At 48.5% G+C, this 17,778-nt stretch overlaps 2 long non-coding RNA genes across 2 annotated transcripts in view; both read left to right on the plus strand.

Annotated features, from left to right (window-relative positions):
• Positions 1-6,460, plus strand: part of LOC106005356 — a 51,956-nt gene extending 45,496 nt beyond the window's left edge. Inside the window, exon 3 of the long non-coding RNA XR_001178659.2 lies at positions 5,952-6,460. This is a non-coding gene — a long non-coding RNA (uncharacterized LOC106005356). The remainder of the gene's footprint in view (positions 1-5,951) is intronic.
• A 303-nt stretch (positions 6,461-6,763) lies between these two features.
• On the plus strand, positions 6,764-14,130 carry LOC123392480. The gene is made up of 2 exons (XR_006607205.1): positions 6,764-7,110; positions 13,867-14,130. It is a non-coding gene; the product is annotated as an uncharacterized LOC123392480 (long non-coding RNA).
• Positions 14,131-17,778: the final 3,648 nt, after the last annotated feature.

A 17,778-nucleotide genomic window follows, 5' to 3' on the forward strand; every position in this document is an offset into this window, starting at 1 on the left:
CATCGCTCACCAGGCACCCTCTCTTCTTAGGGTAGTGGGTGGGGTTGAATTTCCCAGCATTACCCAGTTAGACTTCGATGCTCTCATTTCTAGTTCTTTCTCTTAAAGGACCCATTCATGAGAAGGGCCAACATGGAAGACAAGTAAAGAAAAAAATAAGGCCCCTTTATTTATAGTTTGGGGAAGTGAGAGTCTGCCTGAGTTCGGACCGTTCAGTTCATTGTCATTACTTCCAGCAGCTGGTACCATGGCCCATCCCTCTCTGCTCTGCGGGCCCTGGAAAGTCAGGCCCGTGCTGCCCAAGAGGCTCATTGTTAGCACTCCTATCCTCTGTCAACGATGGCCTTGTGCAATTTCTCACTGGTGTGGAGAATGTAGATGTTTCTAGGGCTGTGCTTTCTTTCCTACATGGTTTCCTGCTTTACAGAGAATATCACTCAGGCCCATCCCGGGACTATTGGAAGTGTCAGAGGAGCACCTCCTGAGTGCGCACAAGTGGCCAGGGATCTCGGTGGAGCACTGGTGTATTTTGAGGGGCAGTCTTTGACACTGAGTCACAGGCTGAGTTCATCGTGCAGGAGATAGAAGCCACAAGATGTGATGAAAGAGGCTGAACCTCTCTCCTGACTGATCCTAGCAAGCCCAAGCCCACATGCAGGGGAGTAAGGAGCAGTCAGAATGCTTATGAAAGGTTGCACAAAGGGCATCCAGCTCCCAGCAAGCAGTCCCCGGTGGACTGGTGACCCTTCCATAGGCACCCCCATCTTTCTTTCCCATCAGCCCGGGCCTCACCTTAGTCACAAGGTCCCACAGAGAGGGGGGCTGGCATGCTCAAGATCACGGTCATAACCAGCTCAGGTTCCAGACTCCAAGTCTAGTGCTCTTGCCTCGATCACACAGCCAGCTACTCTTCTTGAAAAGATAGGAGGACAGAGGAACCCAAGCCCCAAATGAAATGTGATTTCCAAACAGGCTTCACTTTCTCCAGTCCTTGGCGTGGCCATTGGACAATTAATTTGGTGTCAAACTGTATGTCAGGGAGATGAATGCAGATAGCCTTTGGCACAATGGCCATGCTGCTTAATCTTGAATCATTTATTTTTGAGGCCCGCACCAGCGGAATTTGTTTATCTGGTGAGTTGTACTTCCTCCCTCTCCCTCTCCTGTTTCCCTTTCTGAATGGGTCACTTGGGATGCCCATGTCCATGCGCATCTGTGTGCACTTGAGATCTGAAACCCGAGCTGGAGCCACCACCAGCTGCAGGAGCACGCCACTCACCACCGTTTTTGGAAACCAAAAATGACTGGTCACATAACTGTGATTAGATAAAGCTTGTAATTTGTGTTTGCTGTAGTCAGCGACGTGGTATTTTGGGACAAACAGCCGCTCTTTGCTACATATAGCTTGGAATTTGCGGCTTTTGTGTACCCCGCCATTGTATGATCAAGGAGGTAGAGGAGAAAGAGGGGAAAGAGAAAGGATGAGCGGGGAGGGGTCAGGACTCCGCAGACAGGCAGAGAGCTAGGGAGGCTTGGGAGCTGAAGGGCCCAGAGGAAATGTGGAGGTGCCTTGCCCTCCAGCAGGACCCAGGCAGGTGCTGTCAGGCTCTGGATGTCTTTCCTACCTCACCGTGGAGTCACCTGACTCCCAGGCAGGGCTTCAGCCTGACCCCAGGCTCAAGGAGGAATCCTAATGGGAGCCAGAGTATGATGGAAGAGGCCCAATGCTACTTACTCCTGTAGAAGACTCTGCCTTTTAATCTGACTGATACAGATTCTTTGATTGAATGCTTCAGTTCTAAAAGGCCGGCCTCCTTCCTGGTCCCCAATTCTGGGAACAACGTCCTTGCCTTTTCCTCTGGCTCTCGTCTGGGTAAAACCTCATTCGTTCACTAAATGATGACCCAGGCCAGGCCAGGAAGCATGCTGGGCTACAGGAAGAAGTCGGCCTGAATCCCAGTCTTCCACACAAAGGCCCCATCCCATGGCCTACAGCCTCCTCTGTGTTGAATCTGCACACCAAATGTGTCTTTCTCTGAACAAAGGAGGTATAGCCCCAAATAATCACTCATTTTTCATCCCAAATAGGAAAGAGAAATGTTGACATAATTGGGCACCCCCATTTAATTCTGTTTTACCAGCAGATTGGGAGATACTGTTCCTTTACTGACTGGAAGACTAAGGCCCAGGGGGGTGAGGCACCTTGTCTAAAGAAAGGGAACTGGAGGTAGTAGATCTGGCATGGGACTTGGGTCAGCCTGACTCCAAATCCAGAGCTCTTTCCACCATTCCCTTGGTTTTAAGACATCCAGATTATGGTCCCAAGTCATAAACGGAAGTTTTCACAATCAGGCAATATTTCTAGTTGACTCTCGTTTTCTTTGGGGGACACAAATATATAGGAGATACAGACCATGCCCTTAAAGCACTTACCTACTTGGGGGAGGCAGGGACATATGCAGAGAAAGTCGTGCTACAATGTAGAAAATGCCAAGTGGCCCCCCAAAAGGGAGTGGAGAGTGTTAGGAAGACTTGTATCCGGATAACTTGAGATCACTTTCTGAAGGAGCAGGCACGTGAGCTGACTCTTGAAGGATTTGGACTGAGGGGATTGAGAGAAGATAGCAAAAGAACACTCTGACTCGGGGCACTGGGCCTGGGGTGAAAAGTCTGGGCAGGGTAAGGGCTGGGAGAAGAGGCATTTCAGACAATGGAGTGAGCATAAGTGCAGGCTAGAGGTTCACAGTGCTTGGTTCGAGAAAAGGCTGTGGTTGTCCAGAATGGCCAGGAAGGATTGGAGCAGGGAGGTGGGATCCTTCACACAACTGTATCTGACCAACAGAAGTGCACCGACCAGGGAACTCTCTGGAATGGCTGGGTTTTGATGACCTTGCTCATCTCAGATATACCTTCTGGATTCATCTCTGGGCCACATCTCATAGGGACCCTCTAGAGACCAGTGAGTAGGCCAAATTTCCTGCCCTTGGCTCTGTCTTTACTGAATTTTCAACTTTATCCATGCTCTGTTTCCATGATACCAAATATCTTAATAAAATATGACAAAGACACGGAGCTATTTGGGTTATATCGGGGAGAACATCTGTGTATTTGGAAACAATTGGACAGTTTTAAAAAAAAAAAAAACCAACAACCCACAAAACAAAAAACTCTGTATCTGAGTGTTTGGTATTATAGTACAGAGACAAGGTCTGAATCCTCAGTACCTCTTTCAGAGTTTGACAAATACATTCCTTTAAGAAGAGAAGGAATTGTCACCCAGAATTCCCACTCCTACATCTGGTCCACTTTTATCTTCATTATTTGTGGCAGACCTGACAAGCAAGTACACTTGGAATGTTCGGGAACTGGTTGGTTCACCTCCTAGACTTACATCTCTGTGGAGAAGAAGAAAAAGACATCTTCCCTGTTCATTTACAATCCCAGTCATTTATTAAATATGAAAAAGTGTTATGAAGAACCTTCTTCGTTTGAGGTCCTGTGCCCAACTTGAGGGAAGAGGGATGCCCAGGATGTAGACATGGCAGGAGACCACAGTCCCATTAACACGTAATCTCAACATGGGGATTGGTTGGAATTAACAAAAGTGCACGCAGAAGGCTTGGAGTGGAGTGCACAGATAATAATGTTCTAGGCAGGCGAGAAGGGAAGACGTAAGAGAAAAGGGAAGAGGTAAGGGAAGAGGGAAAAGAAAGATTCAGGGGTGGAGTCATCTTTGCCTGCTGTCTTCAGGGGTGGTAGGAGCTCTCCAGCAGAGACAGGAAGAAGCTGTCACCAGGGTCAGAGACAGCAGGAGCCTTGGGGCAGGCACCAGACAATGAAGAACATCAGGGGGAATGTGTGGTGTTCAGATAGCTTCTGGCCAATCTGTCAGAGGGCCGTGGTGAATGAGAGGTAGACAAGGGCATAGAATGGAAGGTGCCATGTATTCTAAAGCTCTGGCCTTATCCTGTAGGTCATGGGAAGCCCTCAAACCTTAACACACCCCTACAGCTGAACATAGGCCAACCTAGGACTTCTCAGCTATACCACCAAGAGGAAAAAGTGCATGTGCCCACCAAAGACAAATTCTAGAATGTTCATAGCACTTATCTTCATCACCAAGAGGAAAAAGTGCACGTGCCCACCAAAGACAAATTCTAGAATGTTCATAGCACTTTTCTTCATAAGAGCCTCAAACTAGAAGCAGTCAAATGTCTATCAATAAAAGAATGGCTACATAAATTGTAATTTTTCATGTAACAGAATACTTCACAGCAGTTAAAAAAGGTGAATAAAACAGTGATACCTACCAGCACATGGATGAATCTCACAGACATTGCACTGATCAAAAGAAACCATTTTTATGTAATTTCATTTCTATGAAGCCCAAGAACAAGAGGCTTAACTTGCATGACTGAAGTCTGAACAGTGGTTACAGGGTGGGGTACTGACCAGCAGAAAACATTCGTGAGGCCCTGGGAGTGTTCTATATCTTGATCTCATGGCAGTTAGGGGGGTGTATACATATGTAAAGATTCAACAGTTCCTACAGTAAGATTAGTATACTTCTCACATGGTCAAACTTAATTAAAAAGTAAAATAAAACAAAACTAATGAAATTTTTAAAAAATCACTCCAAGTAGAACTTCAGAAACCTGGTTGTCATATTTGCCATTGTGACCCCATCTGCTTCCAAGAAATCCCTGTCCCTGCAACAGACCCTTCTTTCCCTCGGTCTTGTGTACCTTCTATGGGAGTTTGTTAGAGTCAAAGTACTCCTCGGCCGGTGAGAACAAAATAGGCAGGAACAGCACAGCAAGGCAGCAAAGCCAAGCAACCTTGGGTAAATTCCCCCCCGCACCTGCTCCTCCTTGCCCCTCGCAGGACACCCCCAGGTGTGAGGAGCTCCCTCTCCTCTAGGTTCATCTCTTAGTCTGCACCCACCCTCTTGCACCCTGGGGGTATGACTTCACATCTTCAAGGACAAACAAACAAACAAACAAAATCCTTCTTGGGCCCTGCTTTCTTTCCAGAGTTCTCTCTTTCATTTCTCTCTTCCTCTCCTAAGCCAGACTTTCAAAAATATTTTCCAAACTCACGGTTTCCACTCCATCACGTGACATACCCTCTTCAGATCAGTGATGCTCTCCTCTCCTTGCCTGTGATCCTCGCCTAACGGGGGCCTCTCGGTTGCCTCTGGGCATTGGCGACAGTGTCCCCCAGCCTGAGAATGTCTCTGTCTTGATTTTGGTAAGAGCCAACTCTGCTGGTGAGCAGAATGGTTATCGTACCTACCTCCATGAATGCTTGTAATGGAAAGAATAACTTGGAAGCCGAAGTGGATGGAAGGGGAGGCCAGCTGGACCACCTCCAGGGGTACCAAGGCTTCGCAGGCCAAATTTCCTGGGAATGAATTGGAATATGGTGCCAGTTTATTTAGAAACTCTGTGTAACACTTTACATAATTGGCAAAATGTAAATTGGTCTCTCTCTCACCCAAGTACAAAACGCCTTTGAGTGGAAGTTTAAAAAAAAAAAAAAAAAAAAGCCTTGCCAGCAATTGCCCAGTTGGGCTGCATACTTCTATGGCCTGCTCAGGCAGGAGCTGTCAGCCGAGACTCTGGAACCCCAGCGTATGCTGGTGTGTGTGGTGTTCTTGGTTAGTGATTCATTTGCTATTGCAACTTAAACCTTTGTTAGTCCTCCCAAGAAGTTGGTCTGATTCAGAAAATCACAAAAGACAACTGAAGGGAGTTTCAGAACAACAGAAAAATGGGAAATGTCTTTTTTGGATGTCATTTGACCATGGGGGTAAATTATCAGGAGAACCCGGTTCTGAACACAACTTGTATTGAGAGAAAATAAATTTCTCGCCATCCCCCATTAAGTAAATGTTGCATAAGTATTTACATAATCTTATTTTAAACTGTTACAAACTACGATCCTGCCAGCTCCCACCCAGCACCCCGTGAAGACGGATGAAAGCCAAGAGGACTCTGTGATGACGTGGAAAAAATCATGCCAAGAGGACGTGGAGGAGAAAGGGGACCAGCTCATTTCGCACTGGAGGGGCAGCTGTGATTGGCAGAAGGGCCAAGGGAAATCAGGTTTGTGGAAAATCGGCTTGAGAGTACTGTTTCTTAACCTTGATTGCACCCTGGGATCACCTGAGCAGACTTAAAAAAAATACTTGTGGCCTGGGTCCCGTTGCCAGATCTGAATGTAATTGGTCCAGGGTGTGGGCTGAAGTGTGGGACCTTTTCCAAGCTCCCCGGCTGATTATATCGTGCAGCCAGATGGAGGGGTGCTGCGTGGGGGAACCATCCCGCTGCTGGGAGCAGGCCTCTTCCCAAAGAGGATCCCTGAATAGCACTTCTCAGAGTGTGTTCCCCAGACCAACCCCAGACCCAGAGTGTGCTCCCCAGACCAACATCAGTGTCCTCTGGGAACTCGCTAGAAAATGCAGATTCAGGGTGCCTGGGTGGCTCAGTGGGTTAAAGCCTCTGCCTTCGGATCAGGTCATGATCCCAGGGTCCTGGGATCAAGCCCCGAATCAGGCTCCCTGCTCAGTGGGGAGCCTGCTTCCTCTTCTCTCTCTCTCTCTCTGTCTGCCTCTCTGCCTACTTCTGATCTTTGTCTGTCAAATAAATAAAATATTAAAAAAAAAAAAAAAGAAAATGCAGTTTCTTGGGCTCTACTCCAGACCTACTGAATCGGAAGCTCTGGGGTGGGGAGGCCCAGCGATCTGTATCGTCAGCCCTTCCAGAGATTGTGATGTGCTGAAGTCTGAGAACCACAGATCCAAGGGGCCCTGAGGACACCAACCGTGTAATGGTGGCCAAGGGAATAAAGCCTGTTACCTTCAGAGCCGGGGGGAGGGGCAAAGGCAGCCACCAGGGTGGACCTTTGCTCAGGAGAGACTTCATGCCCAAGAGGAACATTTGAGGGAGACAGACGTGGGATCCAGAAAGGTCACACTGAGGCCCAGAGTGATGCCGAACTCCTCCTCTTCCCAATCCCGGAAGCTGCCTGTGCCTCTTGGCCCCGAGTTCCTCGCACTCAGAGCAGCGTCCTCAGCTAAAGGGCCCATGAGGGATGCTATGCACTAAGGTATGTCGTCTCTCCCAGCTGTGGGCACTCTGGGGCTTGCTGTAGGAGCTTGGGAAACAGGACTGGGGTTTCCCCTTCCTGCGGAAAGAGCAGAGTCCCTGTCCCTGTCCCACAGGATATGCCTTCTGCGCTGGTTCCATGCCAAGTACGAGCCAGGGAGGGCCTCTTTGCTTTCTGGCTTGCTTTCACTTCTGCTTTCCTCTCTGACTCATGCCCAGCACAGTGGCCCCGAGACAGTCGTCTCTGCCTGGGAGGACGCAGAGCCGGGGAAGGAAGGCCTTTATGGGGAGCCCCGGGAAGGCCGACACCGTGGCAGGGGACAGGCATTGTCTGGCTTGCTTGATTTCATTCTGCTTAGCAAAGATTTCCAGTGTGCCTGCTCTGAGCCGGACTCCAGGCCAGCCCCTGTGGACCCAGACCTGGCCCTTAGGAAGCTCTCAGTCAGGTGGAAAGGATTTACGTGTGGAGGAGAAAAAGCCACAGTTCCATGTCTTCTGCTGGAGAGGTGCTGTATTTCGGGGATTCTTCAGGCGTAGGTCCAGACTGGGACATGTTTGATAGTAAAATCATGAGCCAGAACACTGGGCATGCACTGGGACTCTGCTGGGCCTCCAGGAAGCGTGGCTGTGCTAGCCTGACTATGAGGAACTTGCAGCTCGGTGGGTAGCATCAGCTCTGTGCAGCCTGGGCTACCCCCCACCTGGCCACAGAGTCCCTCTGTGGCTCCCCTTTATGTTCTGGGCTGTACCCTATTCAGCATCTGGGAGCAGCAGCAAACCCACCCAGAGCACCATGGGACTCCTGTGCAGGCCCACGCGTGACTCTGATGCTCAGGTATAATGTCCAGGCTTCTGCTTCGGGCACCGTCTGGAGCTCTGTTTGGTCTTTCCACTCTGCAACATCGGTCAGGGTACAGACCATCTCTGATCTTTACCTGTCTCCTCCATTCCGGGGTATTCTGATTTTATAGAGGTTTGTTGGCTCTGCAGGAGCCACTTGGAACTGTTTGAGATGCACATCTGTTCTCCTCTTGAGGTCATAGTTTGGTGCCTCTGTTTCGTGACGATGTCCTCCTGAACGTGGATGCCCGTTCCCCGACTCAGTGTGCACAACCAGTGATGTGAGTGCCTACCGTGACTTCTCTAGCTCCCGTAAGCATTGCTCAGGTGCCGACTGTGTTCCCCGCACTGCATTAGGAGGCTCGTCTATCTTCAGCCTGCCACTCAATCACTTGTGGTGTAGGAGATGCTAGACGGTTCCATGTAGGCCTCAAGTCCCATGGCTCAGCAATGGCCAGATGGTTTCTCCCCCGAGGGCAGGTCACAGAGACTGGCCTCAGGAAGGAACCCTGGGTGTCCAGGGACAGGATTAGGGTGAGGTGAGCAAGGCTGCTGGGCAACGGGTGGGGTCCGATCCTAGTTTCATTGAAAATTTTGATATTTTGTTCATGGATTGATTGATTGATTGATTTTTGCCATGAACTGTTTTTTTTTTTTGTTTATTATGAGAGAGAGAGGGAAGAGCAGGGAGAGAGAGTGAGAATCCTAGGCAGGCTTCACGTTTAGCAAAGAGCCCAACTCGGGGCTTGATTTCATGACCCTGAGATTATGACCTGAGCTGAAAGCAGGAGTCCCATGCTTAACCGACTGAGCCACCCAGGCGCCCTCAGGTTGAAGTCCTCAGGTTGAAGAGTGACCTCAAGGCAAGGATGTGGTCTTCCTTAGCCTGTGCAGCCTTTTGGAGAAGAAAAACACGCACATGGCTGTGGGCTTGTAAAATGCTAATAAAAGACTCTGGACCTGATTTGTCCTTGGTAAAGCCCTACTTGACCTATTGCCTTGAACTGCCTAACACCTCCATCTCAGCCAGTGGCCAGAATGCGTGTCATAATTAATATGTGTTGAGCACTTATCAGGCACCAAGTGAGATCTTTACATACATTCACCCTGTGAACCTCCATGACAAGCCTTTCAGGTGGAGATTACTATTATCTATTCACAAATGAGAGAATGCAGGTGCGGAGAGAATACGTAATCTTGGCAAGGTCATGTAGCTAGGGAGTGGCAGAGGTGTGATCTGGATGGGACAGGCAGGCTAGAGCCCACCCTAAATCCTACCCGCGCCTGCTTCTGTCTGCTCCCATACGAGGTGAGCCTTTCTTGGAGCCATTGAGCAGAACCTGAGAGTTTGCCTTAGGGGGTGGGTTTGCACAACACCAAGCATGAGGGGGAAACTGTAAATTTCTCTCTCTGAATATGAGCTGAATTGTGTCCCCCTGCCCCCGTTTATATATTGAGGTCCTGACCCCCACTACTTCAGAATGTGACTGTATTTGGAGATCGTCTTTAAAGAGGCCATTAGCCTGGGTCCTAATCTTGTATGATGGGTGTGCTTGTAAGAAGAGGAAATTTGGAAACGGACAGGTAGAGAGAGAAGACCACGTGAAGACCATCCACAGAGGAGACAGCCATCTACAAGCCAAGGACAGAGACTTCAGAAGCGACATCCTGTTGATGCCGTGATCTGGGACTTCCAGCCTCTAAAACTGAGCCAATGCATTTCTGTTTACGCCGCCCAGACTGTGGTGCTTTGTTCCAGTGGCCCCAGCAATCTCCTCCATCCTCCCAAGTGGGCGTTCAGGGTGAGATGCACGGACACCACCCACCACTGCTTGGAAGGCAATACCTAGCTGAATCTTGGTAGCACATTTGAGCTGCTATTATGGCTCCTTTAGGGGGCAAAGGGAGGAAACAGTTATATGTAGTCACATTTCTACTTCTGGCTTGCAGATTCTCTGCCCCTGTCTACCACTATCACCGCCCCCAGCCCCCCACCTTTGCCTGGATTACTGTGCCGTTGCTTAGCTTGTCCCTCCTCCTCCCACACCCACTTCATCCAAAGCTTCTAGTCTAATCTTCTGATAACATAGCTCTGGTCATGTATGTCATGCTGCTGCTCTAAAACTTCCCATGGCTCTCTATTTCTTGAAGGAAAAACTTACCTCCTCCACTCGCCCTGATCTACTACTCATCAGCACTCAGCAGGACCACTTCTTCCTTTTCTATTCCCATCCCTGGAATCCAAAGGTAACTACCTGGTAGTCCCCACTTGTGCCTCCTGCATTCCTGCCCCACACCTTTGCTCACCCTCTACCTCAAGTGTCCTACTTTCCCTTTGCATATTTAAATCCTGTTGATTTCCCAAGCATAGCTCAAATCTCACCTCCTCCATGAGGCCTCTGTGTCTACCAGTCCCTGTCCACTCCTTTTCTCAAATCCCACCGCACTGTCTCTCCGTGAAGTTCTCTGTACCTTACAACACAACTAGTTATGCATGTGCTCCATCCTAGTCCCCTCCCACATATTTGTACACCTGGGAATTTTCTGGAAGGGAGGCAGCAGGGTGGCTTAGGAAGGGAAAGATACACAGAGCAGGCAAACCCCTGTGTTCACTCGGTTCCCAGTCACTTGTTAACCAAGATGGAAAAGGGACGCTGACCTCTATAGTCTGAGTGGCCAGCACAGAGGAGTTCAGGAAATAATTAGTGAGCAAATGGGCAACTCATCTCATCTCTTTGAGCCTTAGTTTCCTCATTGGTAAAATGGGGATGAAAATAAGGATGATGAGAATACAAGCTTATGGGGTCATATCCATGAGCCGCATTGTGTAGAGAAGAAATTTCTTTATAGTCTTTGAGTATTTTGCAGAAAACAGACGTGTCTCCGTCAAGCAAACCTTTCATTTCCTATAAAGCCCTAAAGCTCCTCTATGTTTTCTAGTTGTGCCAAAAACACGTACGTGAGGGTCTCACTCTGCTAGGTGCCGTCTGTCACCATTCCCCCATTCAATTCTCCCAACAGGCTGAGGAGGGAGATACAACTATTATCCTCCATCTAGAGAAAACCAGAGCTCTGGCCTGAGCTGTGTCCGAGCATCGCCCCGGGGCCAGGGAACTGGGCAGGACAGGAAGGAGGGGGAATGGGAAACGGAGCCTTGATGGGCTCGCTGGATGGACAGTATGTCCAGCTGCGGGATCAGATGGATCACCAGGATTTATGGGGGACCACGAATCCCCAGCTGGGCTGGACGCAGTCTTGCATCTTGGCCTTTGAGGGCCTGGCGGGTGACCGTCAGGATTTGGAATTTCTGGGCCTGAGCTGGCAGTGGTCTCCCTGAGCCAGGAGTGGGGTAGCTCTGATGAGTGGATAATTAGGATGCTTCTTTCAGCTGGAGATAAAGTCCAGAGCCGCACTCCAGCCATTATCCTGCCAACCCTAATAGAGCCAGATTGATGGATACAGCGCGGAGGGAATTTGGAACATTCTTGTGCACACTATATCACACTCAATAACCGCCCGTGCACAATGTGGGACTTTTATAAGCCATTACAAAATCCATTTTGAAACATCTCTGGGTGCGACAGCCAGCTGCAAAGCATCTGAGGTATCCCTGACATTTGGGCTTTGGTGGAGCCTGGGAGAGCGCGAGGACCGCCGAGCGAGCGTGCGCACGCGCAAGCCAAGAGAGCCTCGTCGTAAGGGAAACAGATGCGGGCAGTGCGGCCCGCTGTACGTCTTACACTGTATTTCGGCGAACGCACTAATCCTTCTTGTTAGACAAGAACAGAAACCCCCCAAATGCTTTCCATATGTCCCATTGTCTTCCTAGCTCTTTAATTCTATCTCAAAAGCCCCCAACTTAGCAACTTTCATATTAATGCTAAACATATTACATCAGTTCTAACATTGATATGTTTAATATGAATACAATTAAAGTTGCTTCAACATAATCCTGGTAAGATAAACAGCATTGCTATTATTATAAACATCTCTGCAAGGTCTCTTGTAAAATATTATCAATACTAATAGAAGCACCCCCCACCATACACACACACACACACACACACACACACCCTGAACCCAGATACTTGGGCTAAATAATGCCACTGCCTCCCTACTCATAACAAATACATCCAGTGATTTAAACATCGGTGCATCCAATGTAAACACCATTATAGTTAATGTAAAACAGTCACCCGGCCCGGCAGATCTTCAACCAGAAAGTTACTGAAGAGAAAGAACAGTTTCCTCGGCAAGAATGCATTACAGCCTCCTGGTGACATTTGCAATAGATTACTTAAGCCCATAAAGAAATGAAAATTGCAGGCCCATTTTGAGCCAGAAATGATGAAATTGGAGAGCACAGGCTAAGTACAGTATGGCACAGGCCGGCTTCTGCCCCAGCTCCGTGGGCCCTGCATGGCCTGGAACACGTACTCCTTGAGTCTTTGTGCATACGTGGCCCCAGGCACATCGCGTCTTCCCCATCCTGCTTCCGGGGCCATAGTCCCCACATGTGTTGCCATAAAGCTCAGAATTGGCCTTTTTAGAGCTCAAGTGCCCACGAGGGCTGGCGTTGGGAAGTATGAACGCACGTGTGCCTTATCCCCTGGAAAGGCCTTGCCTGGTCAGTGGCACAGCATGGCGGAGCCCTCATTTCTGTCTCAAACTGTAGAGCTAGCCTTTTTGAATTTCAGATGACTGGAAAAGCTGGGGTTTCAGGCAGGAGAACTAGATACTACCGCGGAGTCGAAGCAGGATTATACTGTGTTCATCGGCTTCTTATCTCATCTAGTACCCCTAAAAGCAGCAGCTGGAGCCCTCCAGGACAAAGTGTGGCCATGCTCACAACAAGCCCCTGTTCGTTTTTGCCTGTTTGCCATTTTCTGTGCAAGTCCATGATTTACTGGCTCCCGAGCTCTTCTCTGCCCCTTTGCTCCTGTTTCCCATTTCTGGAATCTTCCTGGGTGTGGTTCTGATGATTCCATATTTACTCCTCCCTCCTTTTTCTAATCTGTCAAGCTCACTCCTACTAAGTACCCCAACTCATCAAGCTCTGGCTTTGGGGACCTCTGGAGGGTGATTTCCCCAAAGAGGCAGTTCAGACCCTCACCTAGTCACAGAAGGTCACAATGCTACGCTCTGAGCCAGTGGTCTGGACTTGCCACTGGCTCTCAGGGATCTCCCTAGGAAATTTCCAAAGGGGTGTCCTGCCTCTGGGGCTGGGCTCTATGACTTCTACTATAATGTCGCCAGAATGATAAGGTTCCATCGTGATTCAAAGAAAGGAAAAGGAAGTAGCTCCATTAATTTTCCCCCAAATATTTCTATCACAATTAGTTAACCACCTCTCCCTGAAATCATTTTCATGAAAAATGTAGGCATTCTTTTCTACTGATGACGGAACTTGTCGGTTATCCAGGGATTCTCATTGTTTTGGTGTGACTGTGAGAACAAGCATCTGTGTGTGTCCTTCAGAACCATCAGGTGCTCAAGTAGTCATCTGGGCCTTACACTCAGTTCCAGGTTTCCAATCTCGGTTCTGTTGACATTTGGGGTCTGATTAAGTCTTCTTTGTTGGTGGCAGTGGGGCCATTCCGTGCATTGTAACATACTTACCCACATCTCATTAGATGCTATGAGCCCTTCCTGGTTGTGACATCCAAAAATGTCTCCAGACATGGGCAAATACCCCACAGGAGGCAAAGACAATCTCTTTCTCTCCCTCTGTCTCTGTCTCTCTCTCTCTCTCTCTCACACACACACACTTTGAGAACACTGAGTCAGTTGGATGAATCAAGCCTCTGACAAATGAATAAAGAAACTCAGATGCAAAATTGTATTCTCCTACTTACCGCCTTTGTAGTCTTAGGAAAGGAACTGAATCCACTAAGCCTCAGTTTCCTCATTTGTACAGTGGGATGGATGACATCCGTATACCAGCGATGTGGGAAGCCACCTCAGTCTTCTATGTGGAAATCCACGATGCCGTGATTCTTATTTGCATCCTAAATCAAGCATCTCCTCCTTGAAGAAGCCAGTGGAGGCCTGGAGCATGGACAGGGGATTCTCATTTCCCCAGAGTCTGGCGAGAGCGAGAGCCGGGATTCCATTCCAGCTAAAAACATCCTATTATTCATGCTGGGCAGCTCTTTCCTAATAAAACCCCAAACCATGTAAACACTAGTATAGTTTTCAATTTGTAGTCAGATTAGATGCCAGGAGTGTTTGGTTCCATTTTATTTTACTTTATTTTATTTTTTAAGTGAAATCTTTACAGTGGGTTTGAAAGAAAGCTGTTTTCTGCCTCTCCAGAGAAGTGTAAGTTTTGGAAAGTCATTTTCCCTGGAATGTTTCAGCTTCAATCAGGGTAGATGGGGAAAAAAAAAAAAAAAAAAAAAAAAAAAAAAAAAAAAAAGCTGGTTAAGTCACATGATAGAATTTCTGGACCCAGATTCATCAACTCATTTAGGAAGTGCCCTATGGAGTGAAATATGCACAAAGAGGAGGCTTTGTGTCATTCTAAAAGCTATTTTATGTCCTTGGAAAAGCAGGTGGGTGTTTATATTCCTCCTCTTTTGAGTGTTCTGTTTTAAGTTTCACACACTGCAAATGCTGTATCTCCAGCGTCACTCCAAGAAAAAATTCTTTCTGTTGGGGAGGGGGGGCCAGTTCTCAACCCCCCACATCCTCATGTCAGTGAAGTACAGAAGTCACGGCATTGCTGTTCCTCTTGGTGCCTGTAGCAAAGAGCCCACATGCACTGGACATCTCCCATTGGACTCTGGGCCTCCAAGAATGAGTGGCTAAGCTTCCTACCCTGACAGGCTCACGGCCTGGCAGGGCTGGTGACAGGCCAGACCCAGAGGGAGCTGGAGCCTGGTTTTCCTCTTTCCCAGGACAAGGAATTAGGTCACAGGAGGCTTCTTGGAATGGAGAAGTAGTTCATTCCTGAAGCTCTGGGGACAGCTGACCTCTGAGCTCTACTGAGCACCCAGGGACTAGGGCACATAGACCCCTGTCACAGGGGAACCTGAGACAAGTCTCCTTGAGTTTTGATAACACATTTATAAAATGGTGGAGAATCTGAAGGAAATGTTTTCACTGTCCAGGGAAAGGGGCTGACAGAGGAGAGAATAGGCCATTTCCTGCCCCAGGGCTGGTGTTCTGGAACAGGACCAAACACCCTGCTGGTGTTTGGTGAGTTCACACCCCATTGGTTCTCGGGCACTGGTAGTCCCTGGACATCTTGAGCACTATTCTGTGTTTGGACCAAAAGCCTCTTCTCATTCCGACTGGTTCCTGGGTCAGGTCCCAATCACCGTCACAACGCAGAGGGCTCCATCTTTGTCTCCAGTCAAGCCCTCGTGGTGAAGCAGCAGGCTAGTATATCCATCAGCCTCCTGGAAATGTCTGCTGGGAAGCCCCCTCAGGCGCCTTCACCTCCATGGGGAAGCCTCTTCTGCCTGACCAGCGGACATGGAGGCTCTTCCCCTTCTCATCATCCTGGGCATCCCCCCTTCAGCCCGTCTGTCCTTTGCTTCCCCTGCTCACCCGTCTCTCCACGTGATCGTGAGTCCCTGGAAGGCAGCTGCCACGTCTGACTTATTTCTGCCTCCTGGAGTCTTGGCCCAGCATATGCTCAGTGAGTTCTTCTGAGGCACAGCATCTCCACGGATGGGGGCCCCGGAACGAAAACCGTAAGGATCTTCCACTTACAAATGAGTACATGCCAGCATATGAACTTAGGGACATTTGTAAAATTAAAGTTGCCACCTGTGAACAGTGATAGCTTTCAGCTGCTTTTCTGTGACAAGGAGGCTCTCAAAACGTGGCCTGCGTTCCTTTATCGCACTCTTTTCCAGGGAAGCCCACAGTCGATGGCTTGCTACGGAGGCGGTGGGGCCAGAGCAAGACGACTTCTCTGAGGTCACGCTCATTACCACTTAACCAGCTCTGTGCTTTCTTCCAGGACCTAGCAGAACCATCAGATGAAGGGCGTTAGTGGCCATCGGGCCCGTTAGGGAAGACTGGCCCCCTGGCCTTGATATGGCAACTGGGAAAAAAATGTTAAAGCCAGCAAGGAAGGAATCATTCCTAAAGTGAAAACACATTGCCCTGAGCTGAGAGGAACAGCCTGTCTTTGTCCCACAGGAGGGCAGGGAAAGTTGATTGATTTGCCAAGTTCCCAGGAGAACCAGTTGTGATGTGATAGTAAGTGGGCGTAATGAGCCTGCACTTCCTGCCAGTTGTGCCAGACCCAGAGTCAGAACCCACTGGGTATGGGTGAGAGAAGAGGTCTTTTTTTTTTTTTTTAAAGATTTTATTTATTTATTTGACAGAGCAGGCAGAGAGGCAGGCAGAGAGCCCCATGCGGGACTGGATCCCAGGACCCTGAGATCATGACCTGAGCCGAAGGCAGCGGCTTAACCCACTGAGCCACCCAGGCGCCCGAGAGAAGAGGTCTTTCAAACCAGTCTCTGGCAGAACATCCAGAGAAATTATTTGGAGAGACTCAGTGGTTCCACTTAAGAATTTAACCCTGGGGTATCTGGGTGGCTCAGTTGGTTAAATGTCTGCCTTTGGCTTGGGTCATGATCCCAGAGCCTTCAGATTGAGCCCCGCATTGGGCTCCCTGCTCAGTGGGGAGTCTGCTTCTCTCTCTCCTCCCCGCTCATGCTCTCTCTCTCTGTCTCAAAAAAAGAACGAAAGAAAGAGAATTTAACTCTAACCAAGGGTCAGTCTTTTGCAAAGCCAAGTTTTGGAGGAGGAGCGGGGCTCTCCTGGGTTGGCTCACCCTCAACTCCATGCCCCTCCATGCAGTTGCCAGGACAGCAATACCAGTGACAGCAATTCTTAGATGTGGGTGTGGAGAGAGGGTCTCTTTTTAGAATTAGGAGATCAGCAGAAAAGTTTTACTAGGGAGGCTGAATTCACACCATGAAATAAAAACTAATTATGTTCCTCTATAACAAGTATCTGCAGAGCATCTGCTAGGGGCCAAGAACTCTTCGAAGTGCTTTACAAAGATGACTCCTTTAATTCTCAAAACATCTCTCTGAAAAACAATCTGAGGGGTTTGAAGTGGCGGGGGGGATGGGAGGTAGGGGTACCAGGTGGTGGGTATTATGGAGGCCACGGATTGCATGGAGCACTGGGTGTGGTGAAAAAATAATGAATACTGTTATGCTGAAAATAAATAAATTTAATTAAATAAAACAAACAAACAAACAAAAAAAAAAACATCTCCATGAAATACGTATTATTATTACCACCCTTACAGATGAGAAAACTGAGGGACAAGAACTTTGAGCTCACCCCACTTGTAAGTGTCAGAGACAAGATTTGAACCCAGGAAAACTGCCCCAGCTTGCATGCACTTAGCAACTATACCATGCTTCCTCCTATCCACGTAGTCATGTATCCATGTATCCATAATATAGTTGTTTTTTTGTTGTTATTGTTCCTTCTCAGTATACATACTTTATTTCCTTTCCTTTTATTTTATTAACATATGATATGTTATTTGCCTCAGGGGTACAGGTCCGTGAATCCTGTCTTAACACGCTTCACAGCACTCACTGTAGCACATACCCTCCCCAGTGTCCATCACCCAGCCACCCTATCTCTATCCCCCCACCACCCAGCAACCCTCAGTTTCTTTCCCAAGATTAAGAGTCTCTTGCGGTTTGTCTCTGTCCCTGGTCCTATCTTGTTTCATTTTTTTCCTTCCCTACCCACAATGAACCTCTTGCCTTGCCTCTCAAATTCCTCATATCAGAGAGATCATATAATAATTATCTTTCTCTGATTGACTTATTTTGCTCAG

This window comes from Mustela putorius, unplaced genomic scaffold (genome assembly GCF_011764305.1).
Source record: "Mustela putorius furo isolate JIRA1106 unplaced genomic scaffold, ASM1176430v1.1 tig00000580_pilon_pilon_pilon, whole genome shotgun sequence".
Lineage (NCBI taxonomy): Eukaryota > Metazoa > Chordata > Mammalia > Carnivora > Mustelidae > Mustela > Mustela putorius.